The sequence below is a fragment of the Lissotriton vulgaris genome, chromosome 8 (assembly GCF_964263255.1).
Source record: "Lissotriton vulgaris chromosome 8, aLisVul1.2, whole genome shotgun sequence".
Taxonomy (NCBI): Eukaryota; Metazoa; Chordata; class Amphibia; order Caudata; family Salamandridae; genus Lissotriton; species Lissotriton vulgaris.
The window spans coordinates 330,004,428-330,031,429 of NC_141696.1; positions in this window are offsets into that span (position 1 = coordinate 330,004,428).

The window sequence follows — 27,002 nt, forward strand, 5'->3', positions numbered from 1 at the left end:
TCCATGCACCACTGCGTACCCCTGGGCAAAAGGCCCCAACGCAACCCCCAAAAATCGAAAAACACACAAAAATCACCACAATCCAATGCCATCCATGCCCTCAATCATGTTCAAATTCAAGACACCCCACAGAAAGACTAGGCCCATGCACCACTGAGTACCCCTGGGCATAATGGATGAAAGCTAGGCAAAATGGGTGCAGGCCTGAGAACACTTCCTGCCTTCAAAATGGCCCCTTGCCCCGCAGCACATGGCCAGGCCCTGCCTGTACCAGCACTCAAAATGGCCCTCACCCACATGGCCAGTCCCATCAACACCCCCAAAATTCGAAAAACACACAAAAATCACCACAATCCCATGCCATCCATGCCCTCAATGATGTTTAAATTCAAGACACCCCACAGAAAGACTAGGTCCATGCACCACTCACTACCCCTGGGCCTACTGGCTAGTGAGGCTTTACAGGCACCCCAAAATAAAAAAAATAAAACATATAACACTGAGCTAACATTACATGACATAAATGAGAATTAAGTAAAAAAAAATCAGAGAAACAGTTGTATCATGCACCCATGACTAGCCCTGGGCCAACTGGATACTGCGGCTAGCTACCCACCACAATATATATTTTGTTAAAGTTGTGAAAAAAGTGTTAGAACTGGAGTTGACTCAACTGCAATGCCCCAAACAAACAACACCAACTTACTTGTAAAATCTCAAGTCCAAAAGTGATCCAAACTCCAAAGTCCAAAAAGTCCTCAAATACAAATCCAACAGCAGTCACAGAAAGTAATCCTTCCAGCTCCAGCTCCAAATCAAAAGTGGCCAGTACATGGACAAAGCACTGGGAGGAGCCTGCAGGACAGGAACAGGAAGTTGGAGACTCTGAGGCACTTCCTTCCTCCCACCCCACCCCAAAAAATGGACTCCTGCACCAAAAAGTGCAGTCAAATGTCAATCTGAGGAGTTATTCTGATCAAAATCATCATTTTCACAAGGTTTATGCTTCCTGCGGTGGATTTCTTGTGCAGAATTGCAATTTTTGCTATTCGGGAACTCGAGCTGTTCAAATCTCCCGCCGGAAGTCAGCTGCGCGCCGTCGCGGGCATTTATGACGTACTCGCGTTGTCAAACTCTCGTCGTGCAAGATGGCAAGCCGCGATGACGTAATTGCGTTCGAAAAACTCTCGCGCGATCACGCAGCAAGATCGAAAATGGCGCCGCACACGCAAAACCTGAGGAAAAACAACTCGCCGGACTCAGAATCACGGTAAGACAACGCCGCACGCGCGATATTGTATTTTTCAAGCGCGACCAAGCAAAAAAATTCGTAGCTTGCGAATTTGCGGATTATTGGGTAAATTTGCGTGATTCGCGAAATCGTCAAAAATCCGCAAATTCGCCCGCGAAACGGATTTTACGCCCATGCTTAATATTCTCTCGCCTCATCTTCGCTATTTTTGCTTGTGCCCTACTTTAAAGGTTTATTTACTGCTGTGTATTACTGAATTTCGCCACTTCCGAAACGCAAGGCTGCACCGTATTTTCAAGAATGTGGTGCAGCCTTGCGTTTCCCCCTGCGATGACGCTAAGTCAGGCACTTTTGCACCAGAGTGCAAGGGTGTCTGTGTGCAGGAGAGGATTGGTTATGTGTAGGAAGGTGTCCCTTCTGCACATAAGAAATCCTAAAATGCAATTTTCTAATTTTCATGTGTGCTGCTTCATGCACACACATGAAAGTTAGAAAATGGCATTTCTTTAAAAGGTTTGTTTATCTACAGGAAGGGACACCTTCCTGTGCATAAACAAAACATGGCATTTCGCTTTTTCCATGTGTGCTGCACAAGGCAGCACACATGGAAAAAGCAAAAACAAGGAGAAATAATGCATTTCTCCTCATTTTGCCAACTTAAGACTAGGATTTTCCTGGTCTTAATTTTAGCGCTGCCTCCTATGTACACCACCCTTGTACATAGGGGGCAGCGTCAAACACAATGAGTGTTGCGGTGGAACGCCCACCCCAACACCCGCAGCACGCCCCTTTCACCGTAGCATGAAAGGGTGCCTTATGTACAAGGCAGCGTTAAGCTACGTTAAGTGGCTTAATGCTGCCTTGTACATAAGTTGCAGACCCTTTTGTCACCACAACGTCACTATAGGTGATGTTATGGTGGCAATAGGGGATAGTACATGTGCCCCTTTTTTCTTATGCTTCTAGAGCTCTATCACTGCCTCTGCGCCTGACGCTCCCTTTAAGCCTGACCTCTCAGCCAGTGATTAATTTGTAACTGCAGCTTGCAACACACATGCTGCTGACATTTCTGCCAATGATAGTAACAACACATCTAATAACCATCACGCTCCTAAGTGAGACAAGTCGGACTATTCTAGGTCCCCATAGCCATAAGAATGGCTTGGGCAGCAGGTAATAGTCATTATAATGTTTATTGAATCAATAACTGACTGTTGTTGGTGTCATCCCTAAATTAGCCAGACAGCGCCACATTGTGGCAGACTGTCACAAGCACCAGTGTTGACAATTTAGTGCTAGTGCCGAACACCAAAACTACAGACTCAAATTAAGCACTGCTATGAACCCTTCTCCTGTCTGTTGTAAAGATACCATTGCCCTGATGCAGTCCTCCTGCTGTTCTGCTTCTGTTTCCTCATCTTTCTGTACTACTCAGTGGAGGCCCATCATGTTCAGGGCATCAGTGTTTTTTGTACTTTACATGTAAAGTACATACCTCAATACATACATATGTACATACATACATTTATAAATACTTACACATGGGGGCGTGGCTTGCGAGCAGCCAAGATGGCCGCTTTCCTATAAGCTCTGTCGCGTCGCCGGGAGGTCGTGTCTTTTAATACGTGACCGAGCCTGTATCTGCCTACAAGACTGCTGGATTCTGCAGGCGGAATGTGCAGAGAGTATTGAGAGCGGTTTTGGAGAGGCTGCGGCGTGTTTTGGACTTAATAATCTTTTTGACAGCTGTTTCCTCAGGAGCACTCCTCAAAATGGCGGCACGAGCAGCATGACTGGAACGACGGCGCTTGCGGGAAAAGGACTCCCTGTCGTCTGCCACCAACTTTACACTGTACTTTTCAGTCAGCGTTTCTTTGTGTTTCTGTTTTTGCTCCTCGACATATAGCTAATTCAAAGGAATATTCAGGTGGACCTTCTTCTGTTTGAAGCTCTCTTCAAGTAATTTATGCATCAGCTGTATCTTTCTCCTGTTGGGGATACCGCTTTGCCATGCATTTCCCATTGTGCTTGAGGTTTGGTCATGCTTGTGTCTTCTCTGGCATTACCTTAGCACATTTTTAAGCTGTGAAACGCTCCATTATTTTATATTGTGGTCTTTTTTGCTGCCCTTCTAGGATACTATTTTTTGGGTGCAGGTGTGTGCGCTGTATTGAATTTATTGTTGAAGGGCAATAAGAGCTTTATATTTTATGCCCAGAGTTGCTCATGCTGTTGTCTCCCAGGAGGCTGTCCTCTAACAGTGAGGTGTCTGGTGCTACATCAGTGGATACAAATACAAGCTGAAGGCTTCTTCATTGTCTCTATTGCCTTTTCTCATGGCAGATAACATGGGTCTTTCTCCCAAAACCAAGAACTCTAAAGGTAATCTTAAAAGATCTAAACAAACTTCTCCTACTCCGGAGCTTGTATTGAAAGACTCTGGTACTACAGTAGATGCTATTCTCTCTCGCCTAAACGCTGTTCATGATATAGCGCAGAGCACTAAAACTAATACTGATTTACTTCAAGTTGAAGTTGCGGCAATCAGGAATGACTTCAAGAATTTAACACTTCGTGTCTCCAATGTGGAATCACGGATAAGTGTAGTGGAGGTTTCCTAACATCAACAGGCTAAATCCATGCAGAATATGGAGCGCTCCCTCGTTGCTTTACAGAGGGATCTTACGGAGCAGGAGGACAGGAATTGTAGAAGCAATCTACGATTCTTTGGTTTGCCCGAGGATGCAGAGAAAACAGCGCCATCAATGTTAGAGTTTTTGCTCAATTGGATCCCTACTGCGTTGAATATTTCTTTTCAGAGAGACTTTGAAATAGAGCGTGCACACAGGGTTCCTACATTTCGACCGAAGTCTTCACCTCATCCTAGACCGGTGGTTTTCAAATCATTGAGACATCAACATTTTGCGCAAATTTTGGCGTGAATGAGGAAGATTAAAGCGATTAATTGGGAAGACCACAGAATTTCTATATCCCAGGATTTTGCTAGAGATACTGTCATCAGGCGGAAAGGCTTTCTCAATTTGCGAAGAAGACTCCTAGACATGAACATTCCGTTTTCTTTTGCTGGTCCTTCACGATTTCGAATACCCTTTAGAGGTCGCATTCAGATTTTTTATGAACCTTCTGAGTTGTCTACCTTTTTGGATAATCAGACCGAATCCCAGATGGAGTCTACTTCTTCTCCTGGTCCTTCTGGGTCTTGAGTATTTCTTGTGAGATGTCTGTAATTTTGCTCTTACCTGTTTTCAGTATCCCTGCGATAATGCTAGGGTTTCTGTTACTACTTTAGGGGATTTGTTTGATGATACTTGCAGCTTTACGTATGTTCTAACCCTTTATTTGCAGGTTCTGCTCCCATGGTACAAGATGCGATTATTTTCATACCTTTACTTTCCTTTTTCTGTCTATGGCTCCAATAACGGTGTTCTTTACTACTGTTCTCTTTGGTCCACCTTTCTAATCTCCTTGCCTATTCTCTCTTAAGAGTAGTATCTCTTAGTTCTTGGTTGTTGGGTGTTGCTGGGGAACTATTGTCATTTCTTGTTCGAGGCTCTCTTCCTTGCTACTTTTTAGTTTCATGCATTAAATTGGTACTTCTCCTTTTTCTCTTTTTCTATTGGATAGCTTTATATATATATATATATATATATATATATATATATATATATATATATATATATATATTTATATTTATATATACATATATCTGTATATATATATATATATATATATATATATAGATATATATATATATATATATATATATATATACATATATGAGGTACGTTCAGTTCTCAGCAGATGTAGCGCAGCGCAGTTAGCCACACCGACAAGCAGGAACAGGCGAGACCCAGAAGTGGTGCAATACGATTTTATTTGTATATATATGTGTGTGTTGTGTTGAAGTTTTGTTTGCTGTTTATATCAATTTGTGTTCTCCTGTTCCTGTTTGATAGAGTGTCAGTGTCAGTGTATTTATGGTCTGTTATGTCTTTTCCATGTTTGTTTTTATGTGAGTATAGTATGCAGTGATTTTCTAATTTACTCTCAGTTCATTCAAGCTAATAGTTCATATTTCACTTTTAACTTTGTTGTTTCATTATTCTTATATTTTGTACCATATTCCGATGCACCCATACCCTGTTATTAGATAGCCTATTGGTATTATGAACTGTTTATTCTTTGCTAGTTGCATTTCACTAATGAGATATATGAATTGTTGTATATGAATTCTCTTTTGATTTTGGGATCTTATATCTATTTATGTAAGTTACCTTTATCATATATTGTTCTATAGTAATATATGTATTGCATTTTGCTATGTTTTGTATAGGATGAATATTATATAAGCTTTTCTTTTTAAATGCTGTTCATATTGATTGATAGCTCCTTGTTTAGCTCAACTGTTTTCATCAATTTATAGAATGTATTTATATATTTATTTTGATTTGCCTCTCTCTGCTGCCTCTGTTACTTATTCTCTATTGCTTTCTGCTTATGTGGGTGATTGGGATTTTTGTTGGCCTCCTTGGTTGTTCCTTCATGTTCTTCCCTCATATGCATTTTGTCTATTGTAGACTTCCCCTGGTGGGATTTTTTTTCTCTTTCATCCGGTTTCTTGCTTTCTTTTTTCTCTTTGCCTTTTTGATTTCTTCCACTCTTTACTTATTCCTTCTTTTCTAGAGTCTCCTGCTGGTATCCATTTTTTGTGTCTTCATTAGGTCGGTTTTGCCTTTGTTATGCAGATGCTAATGTTATGGGTTTATTTTCTCTTGCACCAAGAAGTATTTGGTATTTTGGTTCTTCACTACTATGTCAGGATTGAACGTTTTATCACTCAATGTGCGTAGTTTGAATCATCTTGTGAAGAGGGCGAAAATTTTGCATTATTGTAAAAGCCTTTCTAGTGATTTAGTATTGCTACAGGAAACCAAAATATCATTTAAAGAAGCTTTATTGTTGCGGAAGGAGTGGGTTCTTGATGTTGTTTGTTCTGAGGCTTCTGATAAGAAGAATGGAGTGGTGTCTATGATTTCCAAAAATTCTGGATCGACTATTGTTACTGCGGAGCATGACTCTGAGGGTAGGTGGTTGCTGACTCGTTTATCCAATGGTTCTCTCGATATTTATGTCATGAATATTTATGCACCTAATAGTGATGATCCATCTTTTTGGCGTTTTATTACTAAAAAGCTTTCAGAAGTTCTTCATAATGGTAATTTGACTGTTGGAGGGGACTTTAATCTCCCAATGGACCCCATCTTGGATAGACAATCTGCTTTTAAGTTTCGTCACCCTAGGGCTCACAAACAGCTGACTAACATCTGTTCTTCCTCTAATCTTACTGATGTGTGGAGATTGCATAATCCCACTGGTAGCGACTTCACCTTTTTCCTTCTCCTCACTCTAGCTTTTCTCTTATTGATTATGTCTTAGTTCACTCAGTACTTCTAAAATACTCTTCGAATCCTGTCATTCATCCTATCCTTGTCTCTGATCATGCAGCGGTTTCCTTTACGGTCCTCAATTTCTCAGACAATAGGGAACCACGTACTTGGCGTCTGAATATAGAGATCTTGTATGATCAAACTCAAGTTGACTTTCTTAACGAGGATATTGCAAATGTTTTCTTTGAGAATGAGTCCTCGATTAGCTCTCCTGTGGTTTTGTGGGATGCTTTTAAGTGTACGATCAGGGGATAGAACATTAAAAAAAACGGCAAAAAGGAATTCAGATATTAAGAAGGAACTTGCTGCTTTAGCGGATAATATTAAGCGGAAAGAATCCCTATATAGGAATTCTATAGATAAGGCACTTTTACAAGATATCAAGAATCTAAAATATTCTTACAACTCTATTGTAACTAAGAGAGCTCACATTGGTGCACAGGCGCAGAAGTCCAATCAGCTGCTCCTAAAGAATCGAGCAGGGAAGGTATTGGCGGATACGTTAAAGTTCCAAGATTCTAATATTAGATCTGCACAGATATCTTGTATAAATGACAGTTCTGGAGCTAGGAAATGTCAAACTAAACAGATTCTGAGGTCTTTCGTGAGTATTACAGTAAATTATACACTCCTCATAATCAATCCTCTCTTGATCAATGCCAACAATTTTTTAATTTAATTCCTACTCAGACTGTTTCTGATGCTGATGGGGTAAAGTTGTGGCGACCGATTGATTCCGAGGAAATTATCCATGCTATTAAGACCACTCGCACAGGGAAAGCTCCGGGTCCAGATGGGTTTCCCATTCTTATTTATAAGACCTTTCACCCATCTTTCGTATCTCGTCCCAAGGATGTTTCTGATGACTTTGTTTCGTTAGGCTCGATCTCCGGTTCTGCGGCTGATTGTGGTAATCCCTAAAGAGGGTAAAGATCACTTGGATCCTAAAAAATTTCGCCCCATATCTCTTCTAAATATGGAAGCAAACATTTTCGCCAACATCCTGGCCAAACGTCTAGAACCATATATTCCTTCGCTTATTCACCCATCGCAGACTGGCTTTGTTAAGGGTAGGTTGGCTAGGGATAATATCCAAACATTTTGTCATATCCTAGGGAAAGCAAAGCTATCTAGCCTTCCTGCGGCGGCAGTTGCCCTCGATGCCGAAAAGGCTTTTGACAAGGTTTCCTGGCCTTTTTTACATGCAGTGTTTCGATCTCACAATCTTGGAGATTCCTTTGTCAATATGGTGATGTCTTTGTACGCTCATCCTAGGGCAAATATCTGGGTTAATGGAGCTACCTCTTCTTTTTTTAATCTGTGTCAGGGTACTAGACAAGGGTGCCCGTTATCGCCTCTTTTGTTTTTGTTATCTATTGACCCTCTTCTTCGGTTAATTAATCTTAATCAAGATATTAAAGGGTTTAAATTTGGTTCAACCTGTATCAAAACAGCTGCCTATGCAGATGATGTGCTCATTTTTTCTGATGACATAGTTAATGCAATTCCTGCTATTTCTGAGACTATTAATCTATTTTCGAGTGTTTCAGGATAAACTCTCAATAAAGATTAAACAGAGATGTTTCTCCTCAAAGCGTATTGTTTTCCTGCGCACATGGGGAATGCTGGCTTTAAATGGCAATCAAAACATATTAAATATTTGTGGATTTGGTTTTGCCATACTTTAACAGACACAGCCTGATATAATGAAGCTCAAATTTTAATTAAGTTTCGTCAACTACTGGATACTTGGTAACCTAAATACATTTCGTGGTGGGGTCGTCTTCAAACTTTAAAAATGATGATCACGCCCATTATTAATTTTGTGTCCTCAATGCTTCCTGTTAAGTTGTCTTCGTCTTTTTTTCATGAAATTGATTCCCTCACTTCAAAATTCCTCTGGAGTGATAAGAGACCCAGAATAGCCTATAAACATTTGAGGAAACCTTATGATATGAGAGGTTGTAATTTTCCTGACTGGGAGCGATACCAAGTGGCTTTTTTAGCCTCCCAGGGGGCTCTTTGGTTCTCTACAGATCCTCGACATACTCCGCCTAGGGTGTTTATTGAGCGAGAATTATCTTCTCCTTTACCTACCTCTTCTTTTTTAACTGCGTCCACATTATCTACTCCTTTATCTCGTGCTATTATTTTAGATACCATTGCTGCCGTGAAAGCTATTGATAAAAAAGTAGCTAAGCCAATCCATAAGTCTAGATGGTCTTCTTTGTGGCACAATCCTAAAATTAAGATTGATATTGATTCGACATTAGTGACCTATTGGGCTAACAAGGGTATCACGTTAGTTCAACATCTTTATGACCCAAATCATGATCCATTGCCTTTTTCTTCCTTAGCTCGGCAGTTTTCTCTCACTAATTTGGATTTTTATAAAATTTTTAAAGTTAAAGTTGCCGTTGCTAAGGTTCATTTTGATCCAGTTTCTCATCCAGTATCTCTCCTATCTATGTTGCTCAAAACAGGTCATGTGGCCTCTAAAATCTATAAATGTGTATCTTCCACACCGCCTTTGTTGTTTACCATACACAACAGAAATGGCTACATCATTTTGACCATGATCTTTTTAAGCATATCCCCCCAGAAACTTGGCAAACTATTGGGAAACTTTCTTTACGTAATAAAATTGCTCCTTTTCTAATTCAGCCTACATTTTTTTCTCTTAATCTGCTGCACTGGACCCCGGTACGCCTGCACTCCCTCAATCTTAAGGATAATGATTTCTGTTGGAGTTGTAATTTAGCAGCTGGTACATATCAACACGTTTTTTTAATGTTCTTTACTCCAACCTTTTTGGGAACTGGTTCGTAAACATCTCATGCTAATTTTTAACATTGAGTTTCAGCTCTCGTTACCTCTAATTTTGTTGGGTCCATGGGCTACATTATTGCCATTGCCATTGGATTCTTTAGATATGCAGTTATTAGACATGTTGCTGACAATTGCGGTGAAGATTATCCTTACGGAGTGGAAATCATTTGGGTCCATATCCTATCATACATGGTGGGCTTGGGTCTCTTTTCTCAGTGGAGCTCATATCTCTGTGGAGGAGAATCACCTTTCTCCCTCTATTTCTAGTGGGGTATGGAGATCTTTGGATAGATATGTGGACTTAGCTTCAAAAGGTATGGTAGAGCAATACCCCTTTGTGTCCTCCCCTTAATTTCTTTTTCCCGCCTTTTTGTAGCAGGAGACTCACTCTCTTCTCTTTCTCTTTCTTCTTTTCTTTTTCCTCTCTTTCTCTTTTTCCTTTTCTTTTTTCTTATGATTAATTTTTATCAAGTGATGCACCTGACTCTTTTGTGTGGTTCCTTTACGGTTTTATTTGTGCAACATGTTAACTGCATTGTTATGTAGGAGCTATATTTGACAGTATTTACACTGAGGGTTGTATTGCTCTTTTGCCAGTGTATTGCTTTTTATTGTATCTTTACAAATAATCACACATAGCACATGCCAATCCCCAAAAAAAAAAATACTTACACATACATACATACATAGATAGGTCGAATGCACTGTTTTGTCAACCCAAGATCATGGCTGTCAATTTATGAAAAACAGTAGCAGTGGGAGTGACATGACACACCTTTTAAGTCCTGATTCAATTTTTAATGTTTTTCGAAGTGTTGTTATCAGTAATATTAATGTAGTTGTTCAGTGGGAACTGGGGAATTGTCCTCTAAAGGGTATCCTTGGGACTAGACCAGTAATGTTCAGGCTAGTATCATGGTGCTCAATGTACATGTATGTGACTGTGAGGATGATCAGAGAAAGGTCTTGCGTGCTGGAGGCAACATGTGGAGATCTATGGTTCAAGGCATGATGAAAACTTTGAGCCAAGTCTCCCTAACCCTCTGAACCCCACAATAAGCATATGGATGAACCATTATATAGACAAGAATGCCAATTGCAAAGGCATCATTCAAAGTTAACTCACTTCCCAATTATGTCTTCTACATTACATTATTTAGGACATAAGAAGATGCAGGGAACCCAGAAGTACCAAAGTATGATCTGTAAAGACATTTACAAATATAACCGGGGCGTGTTTTATTATGCGGCCAATATTCACTAACATGACATAATGTCACAGGACACTTGCCTTGGCATAGTAAAACATTTGCTCTTTTGGATGAGGACATATTGCATGTAACCATTTTCTAAGTTATACACCCTTACATAAAAAGATAACTTAATTGTGCTGAACTTTCTTTACTCTGGGATGAGATCTTGGAAACAGGCATTGGCCTATGTGTGGCCCACGGTGGTTATGTAGGTTTGCAACCCTACTGGAATCTAGATTTTCTTGCTAGGAGAAGGAAATTATCGCATTTTAATACTCCTAACTTATGATGTTACTATGTGGTATGCTGATAGACCCTAATCAAGACATTTCAAGTAATCATCATGTTTTTCACTCGCACTTTATTACCCGTATTTATGTGTGTGATAGTGATATATGTCTATGCTGAGCTTGATCATGGAAAGGACCTAGAAAGTAAAATTTACGATTTAAAAAAAATAAATCATATTTTGTTTTCTGTCTGACAAGGTATATTTCGAGGAATTATCAGTCTTTCCCCTCTGATATAGGTGCTATGCGGTAGATGCTTATTAAGCTTGTGATTCTGTGACTCTTTTAAGGGCAAACACTGCTAAGGTCACATCTAGCAAGTAGCAGGAACAACAAGCATTTGCAATGCAATAGGTCTCACATTAATTAAGTTTGAGCTATTGGCATTGCTAAATATTGCTACACCAATTGCAACAAAAGTCTATACATTATAGGCCAAAAAAATGTGTATTTATTTTTGTAGCAATGGTGGCGTGCTGCGCTTTAGATGAATATGTTTAAAAGTAAAGTGCGCCCTACTGCGATTGCTACAATAGTTAATTGTGGATGCGTTAACAATTGATGTGTGCACTGATGGCTGGTGGTGTGTGTGCCTGTAGAAATTGTGCACTGATGGCTGGTGGTGTGTGTGCCTGGTGGAAGTGTGCACTGACAGCTAGAGGTGTGTGTGCCTGGTGAAAGCTTGCACTGACGGCTGGTGTCCACCCGAGACAGCAGACCTAACCAGAGGCTGCAAAGTGTTAAAGGTTTACAACTTAGACAGCAGGGCTTTTCCTCAGGTTACCCAATGCTACAGCGGGTGCAAATGGGAGAAGAGCTATGCCTCAGGAAGCACATGAGTTAAAGACTTGCACGTAGTAGGACAGTCTCACAAGTTGCACAGAAGACACAGTGGGTGAAAGTAAGACAAAAGAGCTACTGGAAAGTATCCACAGGTGTAAAAGGCTTGCAACTTTGGCAGAAGGGTTGTCTTTCAGGTTAGATGATACAGCAGGTGGAATGAGAGGTATTAGCTGTATAGAGGCTTGCACCTAGATTGTGGAGCTGTTGGTCTGGATAACTAGTGATACTGTTGGCGTAAATGAGAGATGACTTGGCTTTCATGATACGCTGGAATGAAAGGCTTGTACATAGATTGCAGGGCTGTCTCTCAGGTTAAGTAGTTGATAGTCGGCCTAAATTAAAGATAAGCTGTCTCATAGGAAGTACCTGAATGAAAAGTTTGCACCCGTTTCTCAGGCTACATAACTGTCTCTCTGGGTATACATTGGGTGCAAGCGAGACAGCAGGCTTATCTCTCGGGGTGCACAGGTGCTGCAGGTAGATGCTTCCCTATTCAGGGACACGACTGCAGACTTCGAATTATCAGAACATACTTGAAAACAGTAAATAAAAAAATAAAGCACTGTAAATGTGTTTTAGAGGTGCCCTAATGACACCATAATTTATGTAAACAAAAACAGAAAAATCCATGTTAAAAATGTATTTACACGATTTATATCAAGTTATATCCAAGTCCCATTAGTCCCACATCTGCCCTTTGCAGAGCCTGAAAACGTGAACAAACTGCTGAGATATTTCTCTGGAGCAGTTAGCAACCCTATAAAAACTGTTTAGATTTGCAATAGGTAGAACATGTAAAACTCATTTGATTCACTATGGGTGACATGATCCACTTTAGCCACGACATAGAAAGCACAGTATGGTAAGTATAACATTTAATATTTGAAATACAGGCTCAATAGATGCATTAATTAGTGCGCTGGGCCTCTAAGGAGCCGGTCGATGCATTGTGTTTACTATTCACTGTCCAAAACACAAACTGGTTCGTAAGACTGAGCCAGTAAGGAATGTTTTTTTCACAATATGAATGTAATTTAACGCAGCCACAATTAAGCATTTAACAACATATATTTGTGCAGCATGTCTTCATCTACAAAGATAGCGCAGGAACACGCAACATCACAATGTAAACACAATAGTTTCCCACCGAGCACATTCAACAGATTCAACCGGGTGGTACCGAGTCCAGGCTCTGTTCTTTATTTGTTAGCAGTATTTACACGTGGGTAGGTGGGGAGGGGACAACATCACTAGAGGGTGCACTTAATAAACTTTCTACACCTTTGTTTTACTACTAACGACAGTAAACATTTGATCTTCCTTCCTGCAACAAAGCGGAAACGTCATATTTTGCTACATCATTGGGGGATTCACAGTTGTTTTCAAAATACTTCCTCATCATACTAACATTTAAATACTCACAAAGAGCTGATGTGTGTTTTCAGAGTGTGAAGGGGAACGAATCACTGAGACGCAGTAAGAGCTTAGAAGAAGCGTTATCTCCAAACAGAAACCTTTTTCCTGTCCAGAGGAAACATTACTAGCCGGTGACACGTAGAGGAGCACGCAGGACGTCCGACGATCCGAAGACTAAGGGACTAGAGAGAGGACCCTCCTTACATAGCGGGTATCTCTGGACAAACCGCGGAACCCATGCTGTATCCCAATTGCACCCGAGCAGGACTGAAGTATAAAGTGTAATTCTTCACTACTGCGGGCTCATGTACTAGCACTTTTTAATCAATCGGACTAGAGAGAGGACCCTCCTTACACAGCGGGTATCTTTGTAGAAATCGCGGAACCCATGCTGTATTCCAATTGCGCCCGAGCAGGACTGAAGTATAAAGTGTAAATCTTCACTACTGCGTGCTCATGTACTAGCACTTTTAATTAATCTGTCCAGTCATCTAACTGGAGAAGCACACTACTCTTTAAGACGTATTCACGCCTTTCAACACTAAATAGTACCTGAATGCGTATTCGAACGCCTATCTAAAAGTATTCGCTGGACGAATTTCTTGGTTTGATGCATAGGAGGCGGAATACCCCTTGCAATATTGGTCATAATTATCATACGTTTGAGAATCTATTTGGGAAGCTATATTGTTCTACTGTCCTGATGAAGGCGGATTAATATGCTTACACCGCCGAAACGCGTCGACGCCTAAGGAGTGAATCTAGGAATATACATGAAGGGGGAAACCAAATTTGTTTTTCTATGAATGGTTTCTATCCTTATTTCTTGCACACTCCTTTTTAACTGAATGTTGTTGTTTTTATTGATTATTACACCGTCCTTATATGTTTCCCAAATTTTTGTTTTTATTCAATGTAATGTATTTTTAATAAATTGTTTTGATAATTTGAAATGTTTTGAGAGTGTTTTCACATATAGTGGTTGCATCCTATTTATCTACATTGCTTCTTTGTAAATTGTTGTCTGTATGCTTGTGAGTACTTAGGTACTGTCGTTATTTTACCCAAAGGGAATTTCTTTTTGACTAACGTCAACTGTGGTACCCTATCCCTTTGGTTCTGGGGTCCCTCTCTCTTTTATTACAGAGGAAACATTACAACAAGGGGCACATGCGCGGTGCTTTGGCTCTTGCAGCTTCACTGACAGAGCTGCAAGTGTTACACTGCATTCTGGTACTTGCAGTTCTTGGTTTTAGACGATTATACATCAAAACTACCAATGACATAAATTATATTAAAAGCATAAGTCTGTGAGTAATTGAGCCATGCACGGGACAGCTTGAGAGCAATATGTGTAAAAAAAAAAAAAGAGTGTTAATCACCCCCCGAAGTATGGACCCACGTTAGGGACACAAAATTACACTTTATGTAGGAAACGTGTGTAAAACCATCCATGATTGGATAAATACATGTGGAGCTTTAAAAACAAGAAAATAAAAAAGCAGCTTAAAGCCAAAGCGGGAGAGGGAAGTGCACAGAACAGACGCCTGTGTACCGCTTTGATGAAAGTAAACAAACGCTGGTGGAAAGCCATAGCGGGAGGGGGAATTGCAAAGAAGACGCGAGGCCATCATTGTTAATAAAAATAAGTTATTACCACAGCGCCTGTGCTCCTGGCTTGAGTCTGTCGCCAGGAGTCAGGATGCCCAAACACGAACTCCGCAAGTCTCTGGGAAACCCCTCTGAATACGGGTTTCCCAATAACAAAGGCAAGCTGGAGTGGATACCTACTTGTGCCCCGGGGGACCTTATAGTGGGTATTCATACTGGAGCTCTGTAGTCGGTCCCTGCTTGTGCCCAAGGGGCACTAGAAGGAGCACACTACATGTGAGCAATGCCGAAGGCAGGGAAGCTGGAAATTGAAAGGCAGCTGTGCGCAAAGCCTTTGTACGTGTTGCTGCTCCTACCAGGCAATTAAGAGCCAGCTGCTGGAAATTCTCCAATTACAAAGGAAGACTACAGCTTGGAAAACAGATGGCACTGAAACAGATGGCACTGAAAAAAGTGCAAGCAGAGTGTAATAACACTGTAGTTAGACGCCGCTGAATCGGGACTACAAGGAAGTTAGGAAATCACCAACAGCCAACAGGAAAGGAGATAACAACAACACTAACACAACTAAGCCAATAGCAAACAAAAAGACAAATAAGATTAGATCTATCCCAACGTACAGATTACTTTAGGTCTCGCTGAGACAGCGCATGCAGCTGCCAAACACGAGACCTATAAATATACTGTCCAGTTCAGGTAACTGCTGCGTACCTTTGATACTGTGAATCAAGAAATCCATTTACATTTCAAGACAATCACAGGATCTTTTGAGACACCAAGATAATAGTTCACTTCAGAATCTTCTACTCCCTATTTTTTTCCCGCTGACAACATTCCCCTCCCCCTTACATCTAGAAACCTCTGTGCACGTTTGGAAACAGCTGTTCTTCATTCGGATAATGTCTAATACTCAACATACACCAGATAACTTCCAATACTTGTTTTATCAAAAACTCTGATCACAGCCCTGGTATTTAGCAAAATTAAATACATCACAGTGTGCTTCTTTGAAGGTGGGACGAGGGTTACAGTCCAATGGAGAACTGAGTTCCAGAATAGCCTGCCCTCTCTCAAAGCAGCCTCCACTCATCATCCTATCAGCACTTTCCCAGAGGCCTAATCACTATTCATGGTGGCTCTTCTCCATGCAATTGACAGAGTATCCCCTTCAGTACTGCCAAGCTTTGGGCCCTACAGGGCAAGTGTCACCATGTGAATTGTGTGCATAAAAGGCAGGTCTGCTAATACAGACCCAGCAAAGATGTTTTTCTTCCCAAAGGAGATCTCACTGCAAGTTTCTTGTACTGGTCTAAAACTCAATCTTTAATCTGCCATTCACCCAACTCGCAAACTGTCTGCATTCTCCCACCCAACAATCAGCTCTCAATTTCCTGCTTGTCCCCTTCCAAATCCCCTGGTGCTTCACTGTTTGATCCCTCACTTTCTTGAGCTCCTGCCCAACAGTTCACTGACTCGTGATACTCCAAATCGACCTTTGCATTAGTAACCCTTTGAACCGCAGAACAGCGCCAGGAGGCGCATTTAATCAACGCGTCCCCCGCATCTCAGGACGCGAGCGGGACGCCGGGCGAAGCCCGGGCCAAGGGCGGGCCCGTTCAAGCCCGTTCAAGACCGGTTAAGGACGGGACGGGCCACCCGTCTTTCATTTGCTCCTGCGAATTAAGGTCAGTTTACTTTCCTTCTATTTTACTGTATCTGGCCCCTCTCATCAAGGAGTATAAGTGACTGGCCCTCTAAAGTAATCATGACAACTGTACCATCTGAAGCCAAAAATATTAGGAAGTCAACCGGAGGTTCACTACTAGGCACCCTGGATAACTTCCTAGTTAGGGTTTAGTCAGCACTGGCCAAGGATATCGAACTCACCGAACAGAGACTCTCCTTGGAAACCCCATTTGATAAAAGATCTTCATTGGGAAGCCTGGCGAGGGCAAGATCACCAATTTGCCATCTATCTAACTCCCAGGATACACTGTCTCCCTCGGAAGTCGTCGAGCGAAGTGACACGTCACAGTCAGTTGTTAATCATGATATTAGCTCAAACTCCCACACTGGGACGGATGCCCATAATGCCGCAAAGACTATACTCTCCCCCCAATATTAAAACCCGCTCAGCCTCCAACGCAAAATAAGGTCCTCCACAGCGAGATGTGGGAGCGGCTGCTAAAAGGAAGCGCACTGACGCACAAACAACCCTAGGAGGCACTAATGCTAAAACTGGCAAAATGGACGTGCCTAATGAAGTCCCAGCTGCCAGATTTCCACCTAGTCCACCCCATCCACCAACGATTGCCATAGAAGAGCATAGCGGGCCAAACATCCCTCTGGGGGGTGAAGATCAACCTGATATGGGCCCATTGTTTTGGAAGAAACTGGAAAGCACTTTCAAGAAATGTTGTACCCCAATTACTACACGACTGGACTTAATCGAGAATAGATTAGTCTGCCTTAAACTCTCAGTCACATCACTGCAGAAGCAAGCGGGTCTGAGGGCTAATGACTCTACTCATAGGCAGACAAAAACTCCAGGCCAAAGGCCAACTGACCTCAACACTGTTGTAGCATCAAACTGTTGTACTGTCCCCACTCAAAGATCTCCTGCCTTAACCTCTGTTGATGTCTTAGCTCCCAGCTTGCCAGCAGAAGTAAATACAGCTATAAGGGACAAATCCCATTAAACAGCTGCTGGCAAATTAGCACCAAGACTTCAAAACCCCCCCTTGGTCCAGAACACTGATCCCCTGCCCAACATCGATCTTCCACCACAATCAGCGCCCTACGTGGTGGTTTTGACAGGGATTCCCGCTCTGGCACAGGGGAAAAGGGAGACATATGCAGAACTCAAAAATAAGTGCACCTTCTGGCTCAATCAGAAACGACCACTTCCAACAAACATTACAGCAGAAATTCTGTTTGCCAGGAGAGTGAACTGGATTGGCAAGAGCACTAAAACCATGGTGGGGGACTGTGTTATAATTAATTTCAGAGACTGGAGGTGCGTCAAACTTATTTGTAATTGGCCCCAAAATAAGGTCCTAGAGGCAGACCATCGGGGGGATTATGCATCTGGATAGGTGCTCATCTTGGGTTTTCTGCGAAAAGGATAGACACCAACAGCCCTGATATAACCTGCATCATATTGTCACATACTAAAACACCCAAACTGGCACTTATTAATATCTACTCGAGGCCAGTAGGACAGGGGGGCACCTCCAAAACCCTAGACTCTTTGTCCTCTCTTTTGTACTCCCTTCCCGGAGATGTTGAGTTGATGATTAGTGGTGACTTCAATTGCCATTACGAACCACTTATTGGAGTCCCCCAAATCTCCACAGACGAGGACGAAATATGGTCAATCCCCCACCCAAATACATATCCAGCCAAACAATGGTCAGCCTTGGTACTTCAGCTAAATTCCATAACCTCCTCTTTTTCCATTAGAGCATGCAATGGGCGTTTTAAGGGGGATTGCCCAGGGCAACCAACCTACAGTGGAAGGAGTCACACTTCTGTAATTGATTATTTTATGGTCAGCATGCCCCTATGGCCTAAGATCCTTAACTTCCAAATCTTTAGTCGCACGGAAAGCGTCCACAACCCCCTGTTAACCGAGATTAACTATGACTTGATAACTGAGGTCAACAAAACTTACGAAAATAGTGACCTCAGAATAATCCAAGGTGGGAGGAGAATCAAATGGACTAACATGAAGAAATCCACTGAAGATATGGGTAAATTGTACCTGAGCATAATCCCCCTCTTAGAAAGGGCAAACTTAATCATGACTCTTCTATTTTGTAATAGTGTACAAAGGTCCCTGTCAGGGTTGCACGAGGGACTAACTATCTTACTGGCAAACTCCTTCTATAAAACAACCCCTATTAAACCTAAGCCTCTTGTTACTAAACACCCTTGGTTTAATGGGGGTTGTAAAGAATTGAAGCAGGGGCTACTTACGGCACTGAAACGAGGTTCCCCGGCCGCCATGACTGAAGCCAGGCGTGCCTATAAATTAATGATTTTTAATGCAAAAAAAGAGTGGGAAGAAGAACGATGGCACGCCATCAGATTTGCACTTGAGGCCAAAGATCCACGGTCCTTCTGGAATCTAGTTCACACAGGAAAACCAGAAGGTAGGACCTCAATTGATCCAAATATACCTGAAGAATCTTGGTCTTTACATTTTAAAGAGCTTTATTCTATTCCCCCAATACCAAATAGCTCAGCCCCCACCGCTTTGACGGGTATGGGCCCTAACTGCCCCATACCGCTTTTTACCTTGGACGAGGTTTAGTGCAGTGTATTCCCTGCAATCGAACAAAGCGCCTGAGCTAGATAGGATCCCAGGCGACCTCTTCAAAGAAGAACCAGTAGTCTGGGCCCCCTATCTTTTATTACTTTACAATGCAATTTTGCAGGACCTACCTCTCCCAGCCACATGGCTGGGGGCAGAGATAATTCCCATCTTTAAGAAGGGTTCCCCGTTAGAACCATCAAATTTCAGGCCAATTAGCCTTATCGATGTAAGTCAGAAAATCTATGCGAGACTACTCCTACAACGCCTACTGGATTGGGTAAACAATAATAATATACTGACTCCCCTCCAGGCTGGCTTTAGGGCTAAAACGTCCACCATTGATCAACTTTTCTGGCTCCAAGTTCTTTACTGGAAGCACGTTGTCCTGGACCAGGGAAGTTTATATCTAACGTTTGTGGACCTAAAGTCAGCTTTCGATATGGTGGATTGTAACCAACTCTGAGCTATTTTACTATCAATGGGGGTGCCACCCTATTTGTGCCACCAATTCAAACACCTTCACGATGGCACCTATGCCAGAGTAAGCTTTGGGAAGTATGGTCAGCTAACTGGGCCCTTTCAGGTCGAGAAAGGGGTTAGGCAGGGTTGTGTCCTTGCCCCTACCCTCTTCTCCCTTTTTCTTAATGGGCTCATTGAAGACCTATTATCAATCAAAGATATCGACTCCCCAAAACTAGCCTCGCAGAGATTTCCTGCACTAATGTTTGCAGATGATACTTCTTCTCGCAAAATCCCCCATGGGTATGCAGAGAGTTTTAAACCAATTTATCAAATTTTGAAAACATAGAAATCTGGTAGTTAACATCGATAAGACCAAATATATGGTATTTCATTCCAATACTACTAATTATCCACATCCCATGATGGAAGGCAGACCGTTAGAAAGAGTCCCAACATTTGACTATCTAGGGTTGACTCTAACTGACAGAATGGGGTGGGGAGCACAAATGGCTAAGGCCAACCTAAAACTTGTACAGACAACTGGGGGAATTCTAAAAGTCCATAAAAACTGTGCGCACAAAACTATTAGTGCCCCACTGGAAATCTTTAAAGTTCAAGCAAGATCTTCCTCCCTTTATGGGGCGGAACTTTGGGGACACGTTCCTTCTACTGATCTAACAACTACAGAAAACAACTTTATTAGGCAAATTTTAACCCTGCCTAGAAGCACTCCTCTAGTCCCACTTAGGCTAGACCTGAATATTAGGCCCATAGCCGAAGCTATTGGCTCACGCCCCCTTCTCTGTTGGAGGAGGCTGTGGAGCACTCCCGAACTGGAAAGCTATAAAAGGGAACTAAAGGTGGTCCTAGCGTCCCCAGGAGCAGGTAGAATTCCATGGCTACGCTTTGTTAGACAGTCTCTTCCTCAAATTGGATACGAAAACTTATGGTCAAACCCTGAGGTAACATCCTCAACTATTTCTAAGAAAACATTGTCCGGTGCTGTGAAGGACTTTAGCCTCGGGAGGACCATTAGCTCAGTACCATCAACGAGCCTGACTGGTGCCTTCCTGAGTCATAAGTCCATATGCAGCTTTGAACAAGAAATAGACGTAATCCAACCTACTTTAGCGAAGAAGCTGTACTTACAGATTAGATTTGGAACGCTGCCCCTCTATTCTATGACAGACAGGTGGACGGGGATTCTGTACATTTATGTCCCGGCTATAGAACTGAAAATGAAACTATTCTGCATGTTACTCTTTTCTGTCCAGCCTATTCACATATACGAAGAACGTGCAAAATACAATTATGTAATAATTTGGGCATAAGTGACTATCAAGCCTTCTTTAGGATCTTGAAGTCTGGCACGAATCCTTTGATAGTATCCGCTATAACTAAGTTTCTGTTCTCTATGTGGTCTATCCGAAGGAAATTACTTAAATAACAAGGTATCCTATGTATTTATCTGCTGAGACTTGAGAATTATTTGAATCAACAAATGTAATCTTAACTTTTTTTTAAAAAAAGTAAAATTATTTACATTTTTATTGTTTTAACAAATTGTCTTCTACCCTCCGATTGCACATGATGTATTTTAATTCTTATAAATATAAATGAACTGTGGAAAAGTGAAAATGTATTTTTTATGTACTTTGATGGTTAAAACTAACCGAAATAAAGTTTATTGAATGAATAAGTAACTTCAAAATGGTCCTTAAAAAGCCTTAAGGCCTGATTACGACTTTTAGCAGTGCAGGAGCAGGGGGTATGCCACTGCCACTGCACCGCTGAGACTCGCTGCTGCTGGCCTGCTAGATTATGACTTAAAAGTGGTCTGGCAGGGGGGCGGCGTGGCAGTCCCACGGCGGTGCCTCTTTCAAAGGCAGCGGTGCCTTTGAGACCGCATAACAAGGTTCTTGCACAGCATGGAATCGCAAGTCCATGCTGTGCAGAAACTAGTGTGCATGCACACAGGGGTGCACATGCTAATGCCCCCCCTGTGTGCATTTACAAGCAGAGGAGGCACAAGGTGTACATGGAGGAGGAACCTCCATGACACCGTCGGCGGAGAGGAAACTCGTATTATGCTTGTGCCACCAAGCATATTGCAGCTCTGATTGCCACACCACCTCTAGGGAATGGCGGATCACTGGCAGCATCCGCGGTTCCAATGCGGTCCTACCGCCAGTGCAGCAGTGGCTGGACTGCCACCTCCGCACCCCGTGACTCTGGCAGTGCTCGGACTGCCAGACTCGTAATTGGGCCTTAAATGTTGAGGCTAGTCGAGTTCTCTATGCAAATGCATATGCAACACTGAATCAAGAAATTTGTAAGAGGTGAGGGTAGTTTAGTGTGTGAGAGAGATGTTTTTATAATCTGGCTTGACAGTGCAGCGGCGGCCAGACAATTATGTGAGCATCACTTGAGAGGGGCTTTGGTTCCACTCACATGCTGAGTGTAGAAGTACATGTTTTGATTTTGCAGAAGTTATGTGCTTCCACAATAATGTGCTTGTCATTCACACCTGTGATCTGTGATCATTTTGTTTATGTATCCAGCTGGCTGAGCTTGAACACACATAACATTATATTGATTCCTATTGGGTCAGAATGTGTATGCAAGAATGGGTAAGTGAATGGATGGTTGGATGAGTGCAAAGAAGTGTGGCAGAGTACATGTATGATGACCTTTTCAGTGCTAAACCCATCAGGGGCACAAGAGACACTTTAATTCATAAGCCAGGCCTATTGGCATTGCCAATGCTTGCTTACTGTGGGATTACGTGATACTATATCAAACTTTGCCTGCAGAAAACACACATCTCTGCAGTCAACTACATCTTGCAAATCAACTATACAGTCTGTCTTTATAAGTTCAAAACTTCCCCAATTTAACAATGTGGGATACTTTTCAGCTGATTCGTTAATGGGGGGTCTTTAATTATGGGGGCCATGCTAATTTTCCGCCTCTGTCGGACCCTGAAGCCTCGTGAAAAGTTCAGTGTGCTTATGAAGAACCAATTTGAGCTGAAACTATTTGCTTTCGTTTCTACTTAAAGTATTGTGGTAAATAATTACTTTAATTAATCAAAACAGAAGTGTTTTTCTAGTTTTCGAAAAGAAAGACACAGTGAGTGTTTTCAGAAAACAAGTACATGAAGTTTAAAATGTCATGGGCTGCAAATGTTTAAAATATGTGAGGCAAAATGTCACCTATAAAATGACATGAAATGTGAAACAAGGACACTGCTGAGTAAAAACAGGGCTCGAAATAAGATTTGTGCTTTCAGTTGTAAATTAAAATAGTGAACATAGAATTTAGGTATATTTTAGGATAGCAAGAATATTGCTAATTATTGTTTTTTCAGGACAATTTTTCTATACCGCACTTATTAAGAGTCCTCTCTTTATTTGAGGTAAATTAGATGAATTTTGCAGCATATTATGATGACCAGCTCCGGCATTGAGTTCCAAATCCCACTCCGCACAGTACACTCCCGCACCTCTTGTTTGGTCAAATGATGATCTGGTTAGAAATACACAGAGAGTAGTGCAGTACCTCCAAAGAGGGCTTTGGGGGTACTGTTCCAGAGACCTTAGCTCTTACAGGCGACAATGCCAATGTATTAATTTTTTATTATGATTATGATTCTTAGGTGCAAGAGAAAACCTGTACAAACAATTATAAGGCGAGGGAGGAACAAGAAGTTGAAAAGACAGGAAGAACAGGTACTCGAGATAACAAATGAATAATACAAATATGAAAAATTGTAGGAAGCAATAATGATTGTGTACGTGTACATGGACACAGACAGCAGAAGAGGGCAATTAAATGATGTTGTTCTGTTAAACAAACCAAGATCCTCACCAATGTCCCATCTCTCGTTTATACCATACCCCTTTCCTCTGAAGGCATCCATGGGGTATACAGACAAAATATCGAATCAAAAATATAGAATGGCACTTTTATCGAAGTGAAAATATAGAATGGACAAAATATCGAATGGACAGAATATAGTCAACAAAAATATCGAATTTAAGGTAAGTAATTTAATATCGTTTTTCATAAATATAGAAAGTCAAAATATCGAAGTATATAATATAGGTATTAAATATATCGAATTTTTAATAATATGCACATTTTTAAAGTGTTTTGTATGTAAGTATATGTGTGAAAAGTCTATATTTATTTTATCATTTATTTTAAGTAATGAATTTTATGTTATTTAATGTTTTCGTAATTTAATTCTGTAGCGGGTTGTGGGTTTATAGGGGAAAAGGGTGGGAAGTAATTTAATTATAATTAATTAAACATTCAAATTGATTTATTGGTATTTATTTTGAATTAATTGTTAATTAATTTTTTATTGGAAATTAAGTACGTTTTAATTGGCAATTAATTTTACTTAATTGATTAACTGATAATTATCTTAATTTTATACATTTATTTCCTGTAGCGGATTGCGGGTTTATAGGGGAATAGGATGGGAATTAATTTAATTGTAATTAATTAAATATTTTAATTTATGTATTGGTATTTATTTTGAATTATTTGTTAATTCATTTTAATTGCTAATTAATTAATTGTTAATTAGTAATTCATTTGTATTATTAGGTAATGAATTTTAATAATTAATTTTTATTTGTATTTTTAATTGATTATTATTATATTATGTTAAATTGGTAAATACTTGTAATTAATTTTTTATTGGTATTAATATTTAATTTATTTTTATTAATATATGAAGTATTTACTTTCCCTACTGTTGCACTCACTGGAGTGGGAATAGTAATTTTTACCCCTATGCTATCCAACGGTTTCCCTACTGTGGCACTCTCTGGAGTGGGAATAGTAATTTGTACCCCTACGCTATCCAACGCTGTCCCTACTGTTGCACTCTCTGGAGTGGGAATAGTAAATTTTACCCCTAAGCTATTCAACGATTTCCCTACTGTTGCACTCACTGGAGTGGGTGTAGTAATTTTTACCCCTACGCTATCCAGCGCTTTCCCACTGTTGCACTCTCTGGAGTGGGAATAGTAATGTTTACCCTTACGCTATCCAACGCTTTTCCTACTGTTGCACTCTCTGGAGTGGGAATAGTAAATTTTACCCCTACGCTATCCAACACTTTCCCTACTGTTGCACTCTCTGGAGTGGGAATAGTAATTTTTACCCCTACGCTATCCAACGCTTTCCCTACTGTTCACTGTCTGGAGTGGGAATAGTAATTTTTACCCCTACGCTATCCAATGCTTTCCCTACTGTTGCACTCACTGGAGTGGGAATAGTAATTTTTACCCCTACGCTATCCAACGCTTACCCTACTGTTGCACTCACTGGAGTGGAAATAGTCATTTTTACCCCTACGCTATCCAACGTTTACCCTACTGTTGCAGTTGCTGAAGTGGTAATAGTAAATTTTACCCTCTTGATATCCTACAGTAAAAATATTGTATATTATTAATTAATATTATGTTAATATATATATATATATATATATATATTAACGCTCCAAAATCCTTCCCAATCCTCCTGGAAAGAATGACAGCACTCGAGGTTGAGGAGTACAAACACGCTAGATTTTATTCAGCGGAGGGGTGCACACAGACGCGTTTCGGCGGTCTGGCTTCGTCAGTGTGTGATGCACTGTGTTTGTATCCGACATTGTTTATATCATACATAATCACTCCCACTACTGGTCAGGTATGGACACAAACAAGGGGACTAAAGCCTAACATGAAACAAGGCGGCCATCTTGTAGTGTATTTTAAATGCAACACAACAATAGGATTTAACTACTTAAAGCCCCCAGATGGGCAATCGCATTGTATCCAGTCGGGCTAATCACAATAAATTAGCAAAAAATTAAGCATGAAAAAATAGAGCCGTGGATCGGCTGGTGTCCCCATATATATTACATGTGCCAAACTTCCTGTACAAAAAAGAAAATTACATCAATTCTCAAACCACAACTGCAGGCTGAACATAGCTACAGGGGGGGTTTTTTAAGTAAGTGGGTGTCAAGTGAAATGCATCGCGTGCAACAACAGGGAGGGCATGTATAGTTATTCACAATATGAACCACATTTTGAACGAAAGATGTTACATTAATTTTGGTTGGAACAAAAGTGGTTAAAGTGCATATTATATACAGTGGAAATTATGTATGTAGAGAGGCATTGAAAATAAGTTTTCGCATTATATCCGATCAGAAATGAAATTCATGCCATCAGTCAAATAACCACAAGTTGTCTCTCACATACTGCTATGTACACAAGGTTACTATGTACAAAAGAAAATCAGAAGCATTCTACAGAGCTATTATATACATTAGTGTACATATGTTCCAAGTGTGATAATGAAAGAAGTTCTAGTTTCAATGTGATCAGTTTTTACTATCATCTTGGAATGGTATATGTCAGATCTTGACTGCTCATTTTCCTAGATGGAAGGCCATCTCCTCCCCACTGTTCAGACTTTTAGGATGTTTTGTACACAGATCAATGATGTAACGGGACTCTAGTCTCCTTAGTCTGCGTAGTCGGTCACCTCCACGAATATTGTGGGGTACAACATCGAGTCCGAAGTACTGGAGCATACTCCGATCTCGATTATGTACTTCAGCGAAGTGGCGAGCCACCGGATAGGTCTGATCTGTTTTGTCGATGGCTCGCATGTGTTCCAATATTCTAAGCTTTATCTCCTTGATCGTGCTCCCAATGTAGCGTAAGCCACAGGGGCACTGCAAGCAATATACGGCATACTGTGTGCTGCAGGTGATAAATTTATTTATATAAATTTTCCTGCCAGTTTCTGATATTATGTACGAGAGTACGCGTTTACTACCTGCGCACGCTTTGCAGCGGCCGCAGGGGTAAAAGCCTCGTTGCTCCCTCAAAGTGTTCGTTCTCGGGGACACTTTTTCAAGATGGCTGTGCACCAGTATGTCGCCTAGGGATTTTGCTTTGCTGAAGGTTAGGAGTGGCTGAGATGGGAGATCTGCTTTGAGCACACTGTCTGTTAGAAGAATATGCCAATTCTTACGTAGCATAGCTCTGAAATTGTCTGCACCTGTAGAATAGGGAGTTATGACTCTGAACTTGCCTTGATCATCACCTGACTTACCCCTTCGGTTAACCTGATCGGTGTTACTGGTCAGGAGGGACTGTCGCTCTATTTTCCTTACTCTTTTTAGAGTATATATATATTAATTATTTAATACTTTTAAAGTTATTTAAGTATTTTTAAGTATGT